We start from the raw sequence: 13,597 nt of genomic DNA on the forward strand, positions 1-13,597 counted from the left end.
GTAAGTAGAGAGAACAGGTTTTTGTTGAGTAGCCTCAGTCTCTAACCAAGCAAACCCATCAGTCACAGGCAACTGCCCCTGTAGCACCATCCAGTGATGTGAGCTGATATTCACATGTGGTGGACAGTGAGGCATGGTGAAGAATGTGGAGGTTTGGTTCCCAGATGTATGCTACATTTGCATCTCACCACCCAGTTACATCCTGTTTATGCAGCTCTGACTGCTGGAGCCAAGAAACGTTTAGTCTTTGTTGGTTAATGCAGCAGTGAGGAGCATGGTAAATCTACAGCTCTTATTTTAACATATATATTTGTAAATTGCAAACAGTATGAGCAGCCAGTTTAAATGTGGATTATTTTCTGAAGCAAAAGAGGTCAATATTATTTAAAAGTTTTCTGTTATCAAAGCATGTGGGCCTGTATTTATGATGAAACATGGACGTAGGGTGTTACACCGTGGGTGGATAATTTAGCTTAAACTTATCGTTTTATAAAATTATTTAACTTTTTCTTTGATAATGATAAACTAAAGCTGATTTTGACTTCTTTAGCTTCAGAAATTAATCCATATTTAAACTGGCTGCTTATTGCAAGCAATCTACATGTATAAGAGTTCAAATAAGAAGTGCTGTAGATTACCATACTCAGTGTTGCATTAACCAGTGAGCAGCCTTAATTCAAACGTTCCTTCGCTCCCTCTATCACAGCTGAGTGAACAGGGTATAACTGGGACACCATAGTAAGCTCCACAGAACTCCATTATTTGGTTCTATGATTGCCACCCAGTATTATAAATGGTTTCTTGGGTTATGGGAAACCATTAGGTTCATTCTTATCCCCTTAGTGAATACTACCAAAGTTATTGCTTCGTTATTCTTTCCAGGGAGTAAACACTTTCAATATTAGGGAAATAAATATCATGGACTTTATTTCGTTTAATTAGGCTAGGTAATACAGGTAATCCTTAACACAGTTAACCTCTATACTGGACAAGAGAATACCTCAATCTTATTCTTTTAAATGTCTTTTCTGACCAAGTAAACTAAATTAGGTTTAGCTAGTAACTTATTTTCAAAATCTGAAGTCGTTTATGTTATGTAGTGCAGAAATTGTTTGTGGGCAACACGTCTCCATTCGTGCTTGTGGATGGTCCATCTTGAATACCCTACTTTGTTTTCTCGCCTTCTGCCGTCCATGAAGACACTAAAACAGAAAGATACTTATTGAAGTTATTCTTTGGTATTATAACAGAATTTCATTATTTTAATGGTATTTATTTATAGATCATTTTAATGCCATGCTATTCAGCAGTTATTTTCTGGCCATAACAGATTTCAACTCTGCAAATTAATCCTGAATGATAGTTCAGAAGTTTCAAGTAATTCAGACTGATGTTTTCTTACCGTTGTAACCAGTAAACTCTCAGATTTGATATGAACATGTATTATAACCTTTATTGACTTTTCTAATGTAATTTGACTGATTACTTTTTGCTTTATCATATATCGACCGTAGCAACGGAGCACCACCGGGACAGTGACACCCCACCCCCCAGGAGGTGACCATGGAGGGGCTCTGAAGGCACTTGCTAAGTCAAGGCTATACAGACTTATGTCCCCAACTACCTTGCACCCCTGTTCCCAGGAACAGACCCAGCGGGAGTGCTGTAGTCCATGCACACTACCCTCCGACTGGACTAGCCCTCGATATGTTTGGGGTGAGGCTGAAAGCACAGTCCCAAGCAACACCCCTGTGACAGCCTCCACCCATACAAACCAGGAGACGACTTATAGCTGCCCCCATAAGATTGATGGCCTCCAGCTGCACACCAAAATGTGACAGCCTCAGCCACACAACCTTAAAAACTGCCTCCAGCTTCTGCTTGACCCCCCACCCACTCCCTCCTGCAGAAACCAACAACGGCCTCCAGCCACACCCCCTCTCCTTCTGTAGCTGCTCATGGGAGTATGACACAGGTGACAGCCTCCACCTGCACCAGCAGGCAGGTGATGGCTTCCACCCACACCTCAACTGCACGTCACTCCCCCTGCAGGACAGGTGACAGCCTCTGCCTGCACCTTGACTGCACATCACACCCCCTGCGGGACACAGGTGACGGCCTCCAGCCACATCCGTGGACCAGTGACGGCACCCATCCGGCGACAGCCTCCGCCCGCACCTCGCCCATGGTCCTGCTCGAAAGTCAGGCCTCGATGACGGTCTCACCTGCATGAACAAGGGACAGCCTTCAGCCACCCTCCTCGTTACCTACGGGACCTCTGAGAAAACCTACAGCCATGCCAGGAACAGGCATCACCACCAAAACCTCTCACCCTGTGACTTCTCCAGTGAAGGATGGCCCTTGCTCAGCTTGCCCCTCCTGTAGCCGAGAGGGATGTTCCTCTGCCCCTCCCCACCAAGGCAGCCCCCAAGAGGAACCTCCCTGCCTGGAGGAAGTGTGGTGAGGTCCTGTGCTGTCCCCAGGAGTGTGTGCCATCCAACCAGCGCCTGTGGGAGATTACCACCTGCCGGACTCCTACTGGAGGCAATGCCACAGTTCGACCCTGATGGCGGCCCAATGGGAGACTGCAGACGCCCCTACAACCCCAGGGTGTGCCCTCTCCAGCCCCAGGTGACAGCAACCTTCTCCCCAGAGTAGGTGCAGACAAGCGCACCTGCTTGTGCTGTTTAGTCCAAGCTCTAAGGACCAGACTACCCTGACAGGCCCTATGAGTAAAGGGCCTCCCACCATGCCTGACCACAGCTCCCAGCAGACAACGTCACCCTTGAGGGTTGTCCTGTGGCCCTAGAAAGAAGGACACCAGACAGGACCCCTCCAACACCTGGAGATTATCCAACCCATGCAGCCTGGCTGGAGTTCCCCAGCCTGCCCAGTGTAATAGTGACTGCCCCAAACCTATAGTGACTGTAGTGCTCAAGATATCTATATGTACAGTGCCGAACTAGTGCCCCAGTGACTAGGTAGTATGCCTACATGCCTATGTGTGCATACTGTGATGTACTATAGTCACAGCACACGACTCAGAGTTATTATCGTGCCCTGGCAACCTACCATTCAAAAGTGCATCTGATTTTGTGTATAATATGAGACACACGTGTTTCATGTATGATATGATCAAGTATAATGTTATCCGTGTATAGTATATTTGTGCATAATGATATGATTTGTGTCATATGATGTGAAATCAGATGCACTTTTGAATGGTAGGTTGCCAGGGTACAATAATAACCACAGACTCGAGTGTTGCGACTATAGTGCTTTTACCCACTGTGTGATATATGGTGAGACACTTATGTTCAGACTAAAGTCAGAGCCCAAGTAACAAACTGAGAATTAATATCCTTCATCGTGCAGTGTCCTCTGGCTGGTATCCTGCATGATACCCACCAACCAGTCAGGACCCTATGGTATATCCAGCCCTCTCGTTTGTTCTAGCTCAGGTCTCAAAAGAGGACCCCAGCTGAGGACCCCAGCTATATCGCAGGTGTTTCTAGGATGAGGGATCATGCTTAAAACAACTAGAATTATATATATATATATATATATATATATATATATTTATTACACACACACTTGGGTGAAAGCTTTTGCATACTCTGCCGTCACTACTTGGGGCAACTGTAACACCATCTTGGCATCTCTTTAGCATCATACCTTGGAGAAAATGTTTTAGGTCAATAGGATAAACGGATAGGTAGGTGCTTAGGATACAAGTAGCAGCATCAGACACGTAACCCCAGTGGCAGCACCAAAGGATTTGAAACCCCAGTGACAGTGCCAACAGGTATGAAACCCCAGTGGCAGGATCATCAGGCACAAAACCCCAGTGGCAGCCCCAAACCCTGGCCCAGCAGCCCAAGGCCTGGCCCCAGCATCCAGTGGCCCCAGCATCCAGTGGCCCCACCAGGCCCAGCCCCAGCAGCCACTGGCTGCAGGCCCAATCCCAGTGGCCCCAGTCCTCACAGCCAGCAGCCTCAGGCCCAGCCTCAGAAGCCAGTGGCTTGGGGCTGGGCCAGGGCCTGGGGTCACGGAATGGGATGCTGGAGCTTGGCTAGAGGCCACTGGCTGCTGGGGTTGGGCCTGGGGTTACAGAATGGGATGCTGTGGCTTGGCTAGATGCCACTGGGACTGGGCCTCAGGATGATGGATGCTAGGCCTTGGCCTGTCTGGATGCTGGGGCTGGGCCTTGGGTCGCTGGATGCTGGGGCTGGGGCTGGGGCTGAGCCTTGGGTTGCTGGGGCTGGGCCTCGGGTCGCTCAATGCTGGGGCTGGGGCTGGGCCTCGGGTCGCTCAATGCTGGGGCTGGGGCTGGGGCTGGGCCTCGGGTCGCTCAATGCTGGGGCTGGGGCTGGGGCTGGGCCTCGGGTCACTCAATGCTGGGGCTGGGCCTCGGGTCGCTCAATGCTGGGGCTGGGGCTGGGGCTGGGCCTCGGGTCGCTCAACTGGGCCTCTCTCAATGCTGGGGCTGGGGCTGGGGCTGGGCCTCGGGTCGCTGGATGCTGGGGCTGGGGCTGAGCCTTGGGTTGCTGGGGCTGGGCCTCGGGTCGCTCGATGCTGGGGCTGGGCCTCGGGTCGCTCAATGCTGGGGCTGGGGCTGGGCCTCGGGTCGCTCGATGCTGGGGCTGGGGCTGGGCCTCGGGTCACTGGATGCTGGGGCTGGGGCTGGGGCTGGGGCTGGGCCTCGGGTCGCTGGATGCTGGGGCTGGGGCTGGGCCTCGGGTCGCTGGATGCTGGGGCTGGGCCTCGGGTCGCTGGATGCTGGGGCTGAGGCTGGTCCTTGGGTCGCTGGATGCTGGGGCTGAGGCTGGTCCTTGGGTCGCTGGATGCTGGGGCTGAGGCTGGGCCTTGGGTCGCTGGATGCTGGGGCTGAGGCTGGGCCTTGGGTCGCTGGATGCTGGGGCTGGGCCTTGAGTCGCTGGATGCTGGGGCTGGGCCTTGAGTCGCTGGATGCTGGGGCTGGGCCTTGAGTCGCTGGATGCTGGGGCTGGGCCTGGGCCTGGGCCCTGGGCTGCTGGTGCCACTGGCTACTGGGGCTAGGCCTGGGGCCACTAGATGCTGGGGCTGAGCCTGGGGCCGCTAGGGCTGGGCCTGGGGACACTGGCTGCTGGGGTCACAGAATGGGATGCTGTGGCTTGGCTAGAAGCCACTGGCTGCTGAGGCTGGGCCTCAGGATGCTGGATGCTAGGCCTTGGCCTGTCTGGCTGCTGGGCCTGGGGCCCCTGGATGCTGGAGATGGGCCTGCAGGTTGTTAGATGCTGGATGCTAGGCCTTGGCCTGTCTGGCTGCTGGGCCTGGGGCCCCTGAATGCTGGAGATAGGCCTGCAGGTTGTTAGATGCTGGGGCTGGACCTTGGGTCGCTGGCTGCTGGGGCTGGGCCTGGACCTCAGGCCGCTGGCTGCCAGGGCTGGGCCTTGGGTCGCTGGCTGCTGGGGCTGGGCCTGGACCTCAGGCCACTTGCTGCCAGGGCTGGGCCTGGACCGCTGGGTGCGGGAGCTAGGCCTGGGCCTGCTGATGCTGGAGCTGAGCCAGAGGCTGCTGGGGCTAGGCCTGGGCCTACTGATGCTGGAGCTGAGCCAAAGGCTGGGCCTGCTGATGCTGGGACTAGGCCTGGGGCCACTGACTGCTGGGGCTGGGCATGGGCCTGGGTCCAGTGGCTGCTTGGGCTGGGCTGGAGGTTGCTGGATGTTGGGCCTGGAGCTGCTGGCCACTGACTGCTGGGCCTAGAGCAGCGGTTCTCAAACTTATTAGTGGGTGACCTTATTTGGAACATTTCAAGACTTCGTGACCCACAAGGTAAAAAAAATAAGGGAGAGTAACCGGTATATAGCCTATCGTAGTTATTATGAAAATGCTAATAGTATGATTAGGATAATTACAATTTCAGTTAATAAAATACATTGAAAGCATTACGCTTATTGCATGTCCCTGCGACCCATCAAAATTCCTCTCGCGACCCACTTTTGGGTTGCGAACGACCCATAGTTTGAGAATCACTGGCCTAGAGTAACAGGCAGGGATGCTGGGACTGTTCCTGTTGCCACAGGCTGCTGGAGCTGGGCCTGGGGCCATGGGTTGGGATGCTGGGGCTGAGCCTAGGGCCATGGGCTGGGATACTGAAGCTGGACCAGGGGCCACAGGTTGAAATGTTGGGGCTGGGCCTAAGGCCACAGGCTGCTGGGGCTGAACCTAGGTCTGCTGGATGCTTGGACCCAGCCTGGAACCGCTGGGGCTGGGCTTCGGCCTGGGGCTGCAGGCACCTGAGAACCCGTGAGGGCCATCAATGGGGATGTCCACACCCCAAGAAAAATACAGTACACTACACTACAAAGTCTAGTGCGTATCCAGACCTTCAATTACAAACAACAGACTTTTATGGCAAAACAATGACAGATACTTGGCCAACATGTGCTGAATAAATGCCACTCGTCTATGGGACAAAACAATCTACTCATCCACAACCTTCTGGAACCGCAAGAAAAATCCCTGAATCACAGGAATTTTCCACAACCTGTTATTCAGGGCAAGTCCCACGCTGGGAGAGAAGTGTAGGACACAGAATGTCAAGGTACCAGTCATGCCAAATAAACTTTCCAAAGACAGGTGTCACTGTGAGAGCATCCACGATCCATTCATGCATTTTATCTGTGGCGTTAACATTGTAAGAGTGATCCACGTGTAGGGTTATCGGTCATCCGCAGGAGACCAGTCCTCCATCTGAGACTTTCTAAAAGAAGAGGCCTCACACTAGCAAAGACAGACTTCCTGGTGGTAGTTATCTCGCTTACCAGGTATTCCCTCCCGCACTCAAAATCTGTCTGAACACATAAAAGCCATGAACCATAGGCTCAAATAATTACCCTTCCTCCCACACAATGGAGGTAAGATGACAAGCCATATGCATGTGAGCTCCACTCCTTTCAGTCTCTTGAATGGCCCAGACACCCAAGTACACGGCCTTGAATGGCAGGGTGGTTAGGGAGAATATGGCAAGCCAGTGGATGATTATCATGCAGCAACACCTGGGAGTGTGTGGAAGCAATGCTGCCTCCTGTGGCCGGCCAGTTGCCCATATGACTGGCAAAGTGGTAATGAGGACATGGATGAGTGGCCAAGCTGGGGTGAAATCCCCCACAAAGTACCAGGCTGGGGTAGTGTGGATGGAGGTGACATGTAGCCACTGTGTAAGAGGCTGGGTGGTTGAAATGTGGCATCTATCACACATGAATTCTGGCCACCCGATCCTTGTCACCTCAGAGGACTCTTCCAAGGCATAAAAAGGGTAGGGAAAGTCTGCAGTCACTGGAGGGCTGTCAGGGTCACTTGAGCGGCAGCAAGTTGTGGGAGGAGGCATGGGAGGGCAGTCAGGGCATGTCTCTCTCCATAGGATAACTCGTGCCCTCAGACGTTGTCTTTCCACCCAACAGTGGCAACGCTATCACCTCCAATTCCTTCCCAATCACAGTTTCACTCAGCCCCTTCCTTGCATAAGTAGGAGTCTTGGCAGGAGCAGAGGTGGAAGGGGCCTGGTAATGACCATGTGGAGTCAGAATTCATGGATGTTTTCACTTTCGTTTTCTGTGGGTCATGCATTTGTAGCCAAAGAAAATGGTAATAACTACAAAACCATGGCAGGAAAAGTAAAACAGCTATGTGCATCACCCAAGGCGCCCTGAACGCCTGTTTTTGGATAGTCTTTGGCATCATCTCAGATGCAAAGGTTAACAGAACATGAGAACCATGTGTATGGTGATGCATATCATGAATTGGTTCAGAGTATCAGCAATATGTATCATATCCGTTCATTCAAACAATATAAACCCCTTGGTGACACTCCACCAAATGAGAGGGCATGAAATGCCCATGTCACCACTCAACAACAGTATTATGAAACCCTGGAAGGGATCAAAGCCCTAGAAAAAAAGTGAAATTCTACTACCACAGGAAAAAAAAAAAAAAAAAAAAAAAAAAAAAAAAAGGTAAGACCAGAATATGTAGAGAAAGAAGCCCCAACAAAGAAAGAGAAGAAAAGCAACTTGATGCAAGGCAATTTGTGGTTAAAAAGTTTCAGGCAGACGGTGCCACAAGATAAGATGACAACCTAAAACAACAGGGAGAGCCAAAACAATGGCAGACAGATGCTGCACTTCTACAATGATGTCTTTGTAAACAGACAAAGGAGCAGTGTAGAGTACCTGCAATATGTAACTGGGTCCTTGGACTCGCACACTTACATCCCAAGGAGGTTCACGTGACGCGAAATGTTTTGATCAAACACGCCATCTAGGATATCATTCCCTGCTGGGTAAGAGTACTGGGAGCCATTCTAAGCTCGGTAAGGGATATGTAGCTCATCCGAAAGGCCAGTGAACTGTATACTTAATTTTGTTTTTCAGGACCTGTGCTGCAGTGCTTACCTTGGTCTTCCTAGAAATGTTCCCAGAATTGTTGTCCATGAGGATCAACACACTACACAACCATATATCAAAGGTTGTATTCCACCCACAGGACACAGAAAACTCAATTAGCTGGAGCTGAGTGGAGTGAGGAGAGACTTGTCCCTTTAAAACTGGCTGATGTCCTTTACTATTTGAGTTTTACTACTACTCTCATGACATAATTTATATTCAACACAAAAAAAAAAAATAATCAGGTGCATGGATAATGAGAGAGAGAGAGAGAGAGAATATTGTTCAACAATTAAAATAACCAGAAGAATGTACAATGAGAGAGCGAGAGAGAATTGTTCAACACAAAATAACCAGAAGAATGTACAGTACAATGGGAGAGAGAGACAGACAGAGAATTGTTCAAAACAATTAAAATAACCAGAAGAATGTACAATGAGTAAGACAGAGAGAGAGTATTGTTCAACACAATTAAAATAACCAGAAGAATGTACAATGAGTCAGAGAGAGAGAGTATTGTTCAACACAATTAAAATAACCAGAAGAATGTACAATGAGTCAGAGAGAGAGAGAGTATTGTTCAACACAAAATAACCAGAAGAATGTACAATGACAAGGAGAGAGAGAGAGAGAATGACTATGTTCAACAGTAAAATAACCAGATGCAGTGATAATGAGAGGGGGGGGAGGGCTCAGTGGGTTAAATTCTCCTCACTCCCTCTTCCAACTGGCCTTATGTTGAGCATTTTCCACAGTATCAGAAGGCAGAGCTTTCAAGTTAAAAATAATTCTCAACCTATCTACCTATCTGTAACCAGATGCCTTAATCCAGGGTTAAATATCTGATTTACAAAAGACTTGCTAAATTTTAATATTTCATTGTTCCTGTTTAGCTTAGTGTTAAAAGCAACATGAACTGTAATCACTAAAGTCTACTAAATATATAAAATGTCCTGATGGATATACTTGATATTTAGGTTAATAAGGCATCAGAACCTGGGCTGCAGGCCTAAACGCATAGAAATGACAATGATTACAGGGATGTGTAGTGCATAATTAATGTGAGGTCTGGGAGGTTAGGCCTGTGACTGAGATGAAATGAGATGACAGACACAGCTATGTACTGGTGTTGAGATGAGGAGGGGTAGATTGAGATTATCTGGGCACATTGCAAGGAGCGGATGACAATCAGGTGTGGAAGGTGAGAAGCACGAACGCCAGGGGTAGGGTTGCATAAGGCAGACCAAAAAAGACCTGGGACATGGTCATAGCATCAATGGACTGGTTGAAGATTGTGTACGTTACATAAAATAATAAAATGGTCCTACTTCCTTAGCTTTTATCATTCTTTTCTGTGCCTGCCCTCCTCTCTTCCTATTTCTCCTATCTTTCCTGTCACTTCTTATTCCTTTTCTTTCCTTTACAGGTGGCTTTACATTGAGTGACAAGCCAAATGGTTTCCTGTAAGCCAAGAAACCATTTACAATGCTGGGTGGTAACCATATAACCAAACCATACGTGCTCCCTACGTGTCAACAAGTGGGTTAGTGGAGGGTTAGTGCCCCTCCCTGTAAAACAACTAACTCAGTGTCAAATGGCCACCCTTTGCGGGATTGTGGTGTCTGGCAATAGATAGATAGATAGATAGTCACTCGTAATCATCAGAATATCGTTACTTTTTCTCTCCGATTTAAAATTTATGAAAAGAATAAAGTTGGAAATTATTGTACCTAACGTGAAACATGCACCCTCACTGTGACGTCACAAGCCAGGTCCACAGCTGACCACTAACAACAATGGGAATCATACTTCAGTACAGGTTAGATTTATGTGATATTTTGCTGTTATTATCATGCTAGGCATGTAAGACTTAGTGTGATAGCTCTCTTAGAGATGAAGTAAGCTATGTTTGTGCTTTAGTGAAGAGTTTTCTTGGTTTCAGAGAGGCTAGTAGTGATTGTGAACCTTGCAACAACCAGGGGGTAGCTTTATGACAACTTGGTAGCACAAAGAGTAGATCTGATAAAGTCGTAATGACGTGGCTAATGAAATGAATCAGTGTCAGTATTGCTAAGTCCTGACTCCAGAGGCATATGGCCCTAAAACTGGGTAGTAATACATAGGGAAGAGGTCACAAAGACCAAAGTATTTCAACGTTATTTCTTCCTCAATAGGCCTGACCGTGGACAGCTATACCTCTGTGGAGTATCTGGTGATCTGATTTCTTGGTCTTGTTTACTGGTAATGTTTGAACATCCCTTTAGTCTGATCTAGAGAATAGGACTTTCACATCCCTACTAATGACTTACGCCAAAGTTCAGATTGGTTTTGCTTGACAGGTGACTGTTATGCTATTATAATTTTTATCACCATATAGGTTCATACACACCTAATTACCTGAAATCTGGTCAAAAATTTGTTTAATTTGACTTTTTTTTTTTTTTTTTTTTTTTTTTTTTTTTTTTTTTTTTAAGCAATGTTGGGTCTGGTTAGTACTTGGATGGGTGACCACCTGGGAACACCAGATGCTGTTGGCATAACGTTCTCCCTACGTGTCAAGTGGGGTTGGTGGAGGATTAGTGCCCCCTCCCTGTAAAACAATTAACTCTAAGCCCCTGGCCACCCTGTTTGGGATACATGGCGTCTGGTAAAGAATGAATGAATGAATGATAATAAAAAATTCAGGATTCAGAGCAAAAATTTACTAAAGTTAGCAGAAGTGTTTCACCTCTAGCTTGACAACTCATCTTGACAGACCACAGGTTAGTGTAAATGTTGATTTACAATGCAAATACATTTACTTGTGTTTTAATTCAACATTTACGCAAATTGGAAGTCTGTCAAAGCATGTTGATCTGAAGGGCAACTATCTGCTAACTTTAGCACATTTTAGCTCTGAAACCTGATTTTTTATCAATAGTCATATGAACTACAAATTTTTGAACACATTTCTGATAATTAGGTGTGCATGAACCTATATGGGGATAAAAATTATATTTTCCATTATAAAGTGCCAATTCAATATATGACCGACTATTCGGTATTTCCTCGCACCGCTTCACAACAGTCGGAGTTGCCATTTGTGACGGGGTACTCCCGACAAGCTGCTTGCCACCACAGCTTCCTTCATGGTTCATCTCTCTTGAAACAGTGATGAAGCTTTTTTCTGGTATGATTTTATTTGTGTTCTTGCACAGTGGAACAAAGCACCAATGGTGGTTATTTGCTGACTTGGTCATGACAAAGCAAAGCTCAGCTAATCAGCAGAACCACAATCACACAACTTAGCTGGGGATCACAGTCTTGTTTTGTCACAGTCTTGTTTTGTCACAGCCACTCGAGGCTCATGCTGCCATCAACCTCTTTTTGTGCAAAGTTGAAGGCTTATATCTCCAAATTTTTACTTTGGTTTGTCAAATTAATTATATCATGGGATAATTCAGCACATTTATCACCCAAATAAACTGTTTACTTTTTAAAAAATCAATTGTCAACCAGTCCATTCAGGAAGCTGCCAGAGATTGAGCAGTGTGGAGGGCCACCATCTGGAGACTAAGGCATGTATGCATGTTGATGCCTTTATAAACAATACAATGCATATGATATAATTATTGCAAACTCTATTATATGTAGCTTCATCTCCACGTTTGCTTTATTCTAATCAGTATCAGGTTATTTTAATTGTTTCTTGCGTCAGTCCATCCATCCATCCATCATCCAATCCTATGTTGCCCCATGAGGAGCTAGAAGCCCGGGGCTAGGCAGTTGGTCCTGACATTTAAGATGAGAGTGACCAGCCTCACTCATCCCTGAGTGGCATTATGTGAGCAATAAACCCCAACCACTCCTTGGATATAAAACTTCACCGGCTCAATCCGCCTGGAGCACAATAATTACCCACTAAACCACCAGGTGCCAAAATTTGGTTATATGGTTACCACCCAGCATAGTAAATAGTTTCCTGGTGTGCAGGAAACCATTTGGCTAGTCACTCAGTGTAGAGTCACCCATAGGCAGAAGAAAGAGGAAAGAATGAAGGAATGAAAGACAGAAGAGGGAGTGTAAAGTCACCCGTAGGCAGAAGGACGAGGAAAGAATGAAGGAAAGATAGATGAAGATGGAAGGAAACAAGGATGAAGGAGAGGACAGGGCAGACACCTGAGAGCAGCACTACATTGAGTGAGTGGATGGTGAGCACCTCCACCTACCACATCCCAATTATTAATTTTCATTTTATTACTGCTATATCCCGATGCTTTTATTTACCTTGGGAGAGATGTTTCCAACTGGAAATATGAGAGGATGGCATGGGTGTGATACCTTCATACACTGATATAACAGAATAGCCCCACTGCCCAGCACATCATCATCATCATCATCTGGATCTCCTTTCCCACCTTAGGGCAGGGTGAGGAGTACAAACATCCTTAAAATACAGTACTGTACCTCCTAATCCCAAAAGGATGATGGAGGGCAACAGGAGAAGGGTTAATTGTGCCTGCAGTCCACCATGACCACATTTAGATATAAGAATGTTAAACAAATTCAAGGTAGATAGGAAGAATAAACTATAAGAACACACTGTACTGGTGAAGATGTTTACAGAAATTCTCAGACTGAAAGGAAATAAGTTGCAAAGGATGAAATATGAGACAGAGAATGATCAAAACTAATAACACAGGCATTCCATTAGTCACTGAAACCATAGTAAATCATTTATATTTTTGTCTGTATTCCTGACATCACTTTATTCTGTTTATAGGGCTTTTACCTTAACCCACCGCATGCTGGCTATTTTTAGCCCTATGGGTCACCCCAGTGCTGGCCATTTTTTTTTTTTTTTTTTTTGCTAAAATGATAGATTTTGATGTGGAAACAGAATTTCACCATCAAAACGCTCACCGAGGCTCGGAAATGAGTTTTATTGAGTCCTGCATACTCGTGTACAGGTACAGCCACTCTCTCACGCTCACCATGTAGATGAGAGAAAGCCGTTTTCTATATAAGGTATACTCAGGTATTTATGCTGGGAAGGTATAGCAGTGTTATGTACACTTTTCTAATTACTTATTACTTCAGCATCTATCATAATTTGCATGTCTTTCTCACTGTGAATGCATTATCTTATACTTACTCTAAGACACGTATAACTTGACTTCATTACGTACAGT

General features: G+C 46.9%; 1 long non-coding RNA gene across 1 annotated transcript in view; it reads right to left on the reverse strand.

Annotated features, from left to right (window-relative positions):
* Nucleotides 1-930: 930 nt before the first annotated feature.
* Nucleotides 931-13,597, reverse strand: part of LOC145390632 (uncharacterized) — a 32,891-nt gene continuing 20,224 nt past the window's right edge. Inside the window, exon 4 of the long non-coding RNA XR_013895700.1 lies at nucleotides 931-1,202. This is a non-coding gene — a long non-coding RNA (uncharacterized LOC145390632). The remainder of the gene's footprint in view (nucleotides 1,203-13,597) is intronic.

The sequence above is a fragment of the Coenobita brevimanus genome, chromosome 15 (genome assembly GCF_032717465.1).
Source record: "Coenobita brevimanus isolate Jiangsu-jjx chromosome 15, ASM3271746v2, whole genome shotgun sequence".
NCBI lineage: Eukaryota > Metazoa > Arthropoda > Malacostraca > Decapoda > Coenobitidae > Coenobita > Coenobita brevimanus.